The sequence below is a fragment of the Dermacentor albipictus genome, chromosome 10, assembly GCF_038994185.2.
Source record: "Dermacentor albipictus isolate Rhodes 1998 colony chromosome 10, USDA_Dalb.pri_finalv2, whole genome shotgun sequence".
In the NCBI taxonomy this organism is placed as follows: domain Eukaryota; kingdom Metazoa; phylum Arthropoda; class Arachnida; order Ixodida; family Ixodidae; genus Dermacentor; species Dermacentor albipictus.
Window position 1 is genome coordinate 20,267,485 of NC_091830.1, and position 7,143 is coordinate 20,274,627.

Consider the following 7,143-nt stretch of genomic DNA (forward strand, 5'->3'; position numbering starts at 1 on the left):
CTCAATCCTAGACACGGCGGGCCCTTTCTGATAGAGGTGTAATGCGAAAACGCTCGTGTACCATATTGAGTTGTGTATTGAAATGACACAATGCAGTAAGCTAATAATGCAATTGACGCCGAATTAGTAAAGCTCCACACCTTCTCATATGAGCATCACTAAATCGAGACTGTATTTGCACGCTTTCATAAGAAATAACTATATTTGAGGTTTTCAATTATTTTTACAGCTCTTAGTGCTTTCAAATTAGTGTTATGATTGACTCAGTCATAATGCTGAATCAATCAATCAATTGCTAGGCCAATAACAGTAATGTTAAAGTAATGCAAGGAAAATTAGGATTTATTAGTTAGGCTTTGTAGATAAGCTAACATCACAATTTCTTTCATCGTGCGGGTAATTTCCAAATAATATAACTAATTAATTTTTTCGCTAAAAGCACTCAGCACCAATATAGGCGGAGGCTCATGTGCATCCGCCTTGGAGGAGTATACGCCCATTTTTTTCTAAAGTTGTACCCGACTATAGAAGGAAACCGGCTGAAGGCGGCACGACAGGCAGCAAAAGACGCCAGCGAGTGAGGCACACTGCCCAGCTAGAAAAGGAAAATCGCCTGAAGGAGGCGCCATGCCGCGTGGTGCCATCTCTTGAGGCGACGCAAAACCCGCGCTGCGGAACTCACGGACCGATGGCGTTCAAAAGAACACAGGCAACCTTGTATCAGCGTCAAAAGATGACATTGAAGTACATGGTGCCCTGTATCTTCCTTTTGAACGCGCTATTAAAAATGACAAATAAAACTTCAGCGTACTATAAGTTACAGCTTGAGTGATATTGCGAAGAAACATTAGGAAGAACTCGGAAGCAATATTGTTGTAACTTGTTTGGGCAGTAACTAGCGCATGTAATGCAGTCCTGTAGAAAGGATTAGGGACCAGCGTCCGCATTTTAAGTTTTGACTGGTTGCCCGGATGTTCTCGTTTGAGTGCCCGGATAACGGCTCTGGCTTTTGGCTCAAGGTCACAAGATCACAAGATCGTCGACTAAAGGAGCTACAAGCATTTCACCCTATTCCCCACACGTGAGAGATCCGGATAATAGAAATGCGAAGTGTAAGCCACCTCGGATTGCCAATAGCTTGTGCGATGCGGGGGGGAACAAAGTCAGGCTATCAAGTATGTGGTGGTAACGACAGAACTTGGCGACAGAGTTCGCGTGTTGACTTTACGACGAATTCTACCAACATTATCATATGTGACTTCTGCGGCCTTCTTCAGTAAAGGTGGCTGCGCTATGGTGGACAAGTACTACAATGCCTTATCTGCACCTGAAATCAGTTTTCAGTGCTTACGTGACGTTCAGAGATGACAACAACGCCAATAACAATAACCAAATACGTGCAGGGGGATGTAGTAAGGTGCGCATGTTATACTTTTTTCAAACATGAAATACACTCTTGATTTGAAGTGTTCCTCTGGTACCGAAGCGTTTCTTCACTGAAAGACTTGACGTGTGTCATCGGTAACCCATCTATGTTACATGAGTTTACGCTTGATGTCATATTATATTGATAAAGACCATGCAGGACCTACGCGTCTGATATTGCTCATGCAATAATTTTTAAGAAAGTCGAGAAGGGTCGAGTTGGAAAGGCGAGAACATTTTCCTTCTTGTTTGACAGAAATTAGAAATGTGTCAGTCATTGCAAGCCCCCTGGCGATCAGATGTCAATTGTAGTCGGATAGAATCTCTTTTGCGCCCGGATGTTCTCGGATGGTCATGCTATCTAAGACAATAATAGCAAAGGTGTCTTGCGAAACTACACACAGCTTGATTTGAATTTTGGTGTTTTACCTGCCAAAGCCATGATTTGATTATGAGGCGCGCCGTAGTGAGGGACTTCGGATTAATTCTGACCACTACGCATAGCTTTGAAGTCACCACATGCACAGTGGAGAAAAACAAAAGAAGCGTCTGCACATTTAGCTAGTGCATACTTCCACAGGCAAATAATAATTATTGAGTTTATTACTACACTGGTTATGTTGTGGCTCACGTAACACTTGAGAGATTTTTTGTACGAGTGTATTCTCCGTGGGCAGAAATAATGTCGAACAAGTGCTTCTAATTTCCCTTGATATAGAAAGGTGTTTGGCCTTTCTGGGGGCAATGTACCGAATAAGTACTTCATATAATGCTATTACACCAAATAACGTCAATGTAATCCTGATTGTCAATGCAGTGCGTGTCCCAGGTTCGAGCTAGCTGTACTTCGCTCTGTGTGACAGACTCTGCGCCGCCCTCCCTCTCCCCTCCCCCCCCCCTCCCCCCCATCTCCTTCCTCCGTGATTAAGGTGCTACGGAAAACTGATATTCCTTCTAGGCGGGTACTTAAAAGCGGGCTTCTGACTCCCGTTTGCTCCACGGCACCGCTATTTCGCATTATACCCAGGGTGCTGCCGCTCCTCGAAATGTGATTCATCGGGCTCTTGCGTGGGAGGCGCAGAGATCGATGATGGTTGCCGGACGGGTGGCACAGCAAAAAGGGCCGAGAGAGAAAGATAGATAAGGGGAAAGGGGAGGATATGAGGATGGCGTCGAACATTCCCAGAGATAGCAGGGCCACTCGGCATAATCGGGCCCTAACCGGCAACGTTTGAGTGAAGAAAAATAGAAGGCAGGAGGCCCACGCTGGAAGAGCGATAAACGTCGGAACCAAGTGTAAGCAAAAAAAAAAAGGGTTGCGAATGTGGCAGTGCGACGGCCACCGCCGTATATATATATACACCCAAAAAGAAGACGATGGTTCTCTATCTGGCCCACGCACCGCAGCTGGCGCGTGGATCAATCACGTGTGCACCACGTGACCACCTGTGGCGTGTTTCCAACGAGATGAGGCTCATTGTGAGGCTGCCACCGTCCCGCCTCCGCCCGAGTGAAACGGGACCGCATTCAGTTTTGTGAAAATGGTTCTCTCTCCTATTTTTATTTTTCTGTTGGCTTTTTTTTTTCTCGAAAATTCAGCCTTACGTCCGCCAGCAGCTACGATTCTTTAAATTTAGCATGGTGCCATTTTTGTTTAATCGAACGCAACGCATATTATACCGTCTCGTTAAATTGGAGTTCTAGCAAGTGGAGTGCGTGGTTAGCATTACTTAAAGGCTGGGTGGCCATTATGTCTGTAATATCTGCCGTTGCTCGTTGTCTTGACTTCTAGAATGCTGCCGATAATATTTAAGTAAGCTGTGCAGCTGTTTCCTACATAGGGTTTCTCCATTGAAACTTACAGAAAAGGTAAGAACTGTTTTCGAGAGAACCATAACTATTAAGAATCCATCCTTCATTAGTTAAGCTTTACCATGTACCTAGCTAGTTGCTTATAAGGGGATTCGTTAATATTGCGTAGGGTGTACTATCTAATTTTGAGGCTAACCTTTAAATGTAAACAGTACGCGAGGTGCATGTTTTCCGTTTATATGATGTAGTGTAAGCAGACAACGCCGTGTTGCATGCGCGATAATGCCCTATAGCACTAATTCACGCTGCCAGCAATCCCAGTTTCAATCACGGAGCCAAGACATCATATTTTGGTGTGCGATTCACATATACGGGGCGATCATTCTTATGTATAACGAAATTTAAAAAAGAAAAAAAAAGAACGCTTGCTGCAGACAACATAATTTTTATCCTTGAGCTGGATTATTCTGACAGGTGGGCATTACTTGCCTGATAAATCGAAACACATATTCAACTAATTAAAAATGATTCACTAATAATTGCTTTCAAAATTATTTATTTACGGCACATATGGCAATTTACGAATTTTAGTCCAGAAGTACATGTTGCTGGGCTAGTCGATTCATATTGCTGAGTAGACCATAAATAGGATCGCTTGGCGCGAACAAGGAAGGACGGAAAGGAACAAGGGGGTGCTTCCCTCGTTTCCTTCCCTGCTTCCTTGCTTGCGCCAAGCGATCATATTTATGGTCTACTCAGCCAAACATGTTTCGACCACCTTTGGTCGAGGCATGTTTGCAGTCCGGAATAGCGCAGCTAGAACATCCTTTCAGTAAAGCAGTCGTGTGTAGCAAAACTTAACAGACAAAAGTGAAGAGGCGTCATACAATGCTCAGGCAATGCTAGGGCAAATTCGACATTACTTCTCACGAGCGTCTTCTTTCCTGAAATCATAGATGTACCCACAGCACTAGGCGTTCGCTCAAAACTCGAATACGGTGCTTCAGAGCGGGACCCACGCCATAACAATTCCGCCCGTTAGAAATGACTCAGCTTAACTCCGAGAATTTCATCCTGGGTAATCACAATGAAGCAAATAGCATAACCATCACGAAAAAAGAAAAAAAAATGGAGCGGGACCTATCTCATGATGACTGTCGACTGTAATTGCATTTAGCAAGGAATATATATATAGCGATACAACGTATTCTCACCGCCAAAATGAGCAATTATGAGGCGTGTATTGCAGCGGTGATTTGTCTATCACTCTTCTCCAGGAACACCCGGCGCCATCTAGCGCCACCGCCACGAAGCCTGGACGTGGCTTCCGAAATGCGTGGCGTGCAGGTGCGTGCGAACGCTGAGAAACGCGTCATGCGGCAACGGAGCTCCTCTCACGCGACCGCAGGAGTAACACGCGCTGGAGTTGAGTAGAGACCACCCGCTAAGATGACGTCAGGGCCCGCGTCACGGCGCCATTTAGTCATGGTGTCGTTCTGCAGGCGACTACATGAAGTTGTTCCTCTCGCTCTCTTACGCGCCTCTCTTTCTTTTTTTGGTTGAAAAGCTGAGCCATCTAGTGGGGTTGCCCCGAAGTCCACGTATGGCCTCCGAGACGAGAAGCATGACGCACCGGTGCTTGCGAAAGCTGGGAATTTGTTCCCTTGCTTGACGCACCCACATTAACACCTAATTAGCGATCCAAGTTGGCGATTGAAGAGCGGCAGAGACCCAGTGCACTTGTGGCTTATCCTAGTATAAAGCGTCGGTTGCTGTCCTCGAGGACCCCTTGCATTTTTGACTTAATCTTTACCGATCAAAGCTTAACTGGGCTCGAGAGGACGCCGCCGAAATCTATGAGGTGACGGTGAGTCGGTTCGAGAATTTCAAAGTGGCGTCGTCTTTCATTTTCCCCCCGTCTTTTCTGGCTGGTGAAGCGTCATCGCATGGCAAGATTTCCCTCTCTTTGGTTTTCGCAACGGTAATTTAGTAATACGCTTCGACTTTGTTTTGCCTTGCCCCTATAGATATTTTGTTAGATGCACTTTTCAAGGATACCAGCTTGACGAATCACCCCTGGGGGTACGAGCCATGTTTTTGAGACAATAACAGCAGCAGCTTCGTGTGCTGTCAAAACTTGATATGCGTCCGCTTTTTTTTTATCTATTAGCGATGAAGCTAAATAAAAAAGCCGCGTAGTTCCACCGACTTGTTTTTTGCCCTTACCCCATAAAGCTCGCCTTCGCGCACATTTGATTTGCGCGCAGATACTGCTCGCTGAGTGCGTAATACATTTTACCCCAGCATATACAATCTCTAATCAATGCAATGCAAAAGTGATGGTACGATACCCTGCGCTCAAAGGCAAATTTATGCTTGTAGTTAAAAAAAGCAATGCACGCTGCTAAAAGGACGCAATAATATGTGTTCTCAGGTTATGTTTGCAATTAGCTGTGCGTTCGTTCATTATTCCGAACCATCAGCCGTACGGAAAGCATTTTTTTGCGACAATTGAAAGTGTTGTCAGTTGCGTGGCCCTTGCTCATAAATGGCGCGTACTGAATTACCAAACGTAGGGACAAACACGACTCAAGATAAGCTGATAAAAACAGATCTACGCAGTATTCTTCGCCGGGTACCTGATAGCCAATCAACCGACTATAAGAGCGCATGCGTGCTGCAGTTTCTTTATTGAGCCACGTGTAGGCATTTGATGAAGCGTTAAGAAAAGAAGCGGCAATTTTTTTATATAGATGTAGCGTGATGCAGCGAAGTTCCTTCCGCAAGATGGCAGTAGCATTAGTAATCTAAGACGTCACTGAACCAGGAGGCGGTGGCCCAGTCTATTCGATGCTCATATAAACGAGTGATCACTCAGGTTAGAGCAATTTGCCTGCCGCCGTCCGCCTTCAGCCATGGGCAACTCGCCTAGCAAAAGCGAGCAGAAGTCTTCTGGAAAAGTTTCTCGCGTTGAAGATGGCGAAAGTCAGCAGAACAAACAGGCTGCATTTCGCACCGCGCATCACGAGGCTCTGAAAGTTCCTGTACGGGAAGAACCTGAGCGGACGCAGCTTCCAGCTATTCCAACTGAAGACCACGGACTCAGCAGCGACGGCAAGCTTCCCTATCCTGAACCAAGCTTCAAGGAGTCTGCTATCGCAAGCGAACCCCAAGTGTCACCACTGAAGGTCAGCAAAAAAACTTCAAAAGGCAATGTGAACGGCCAAGACTGTTCCCAGGATGACCAAGACCTCGAGGCGAGCGTGCAAGCAGGCACCCCTACGCAGTTGGGATGCCAGAGTTCAATGCTTCCAGACGAGACGATAGAAGTGCGAGACATTGTTTCAGCGTACAGTGACACAGTGGCCGAGAGACAAGAAGGCTCTAACCATTCAGGCAACGTTGACAACGCTGTCGCAGAGGAAGGGCCTCAAGGCGATTGCACAGATGGACGTCGAGACCTGAAGGACCCTCACACCGGCCCGGCGGAGTCGACGGGGCTGTGGACAGAAGCTAGGCACTCGGGCCCACATCACTCGGCCGAAGCAGCGAGCGAAGTTCACGCACCGAGTCACCAGAAATCGGTGCGTACTTTGAATTTAACATCAGTGCAAGAAGCGCCCATTTCTTCCACTCCTTCTAATCCGTCGTCGTCTAAATTTCTGAGCGAGAACCGCAATCTACCGAGTTCTTCCTCATTACCTACTCGTCAGGTGTCAGAAAATCCAGGGAAGACTGCTTGGGGTGCGTCATTGCCACGCTTGCTGCCGCCGTATTCCGTGGATATGACTAATGGAGCAGACGCTTTTCGAATGCCGGATATGCTAGAGCCGTCATCGTCATCAATGGAGAGTTTGCGCTACAAAGCCGATGCGGAGCGCTTCTTGCGAATGAGATGCGAACGTA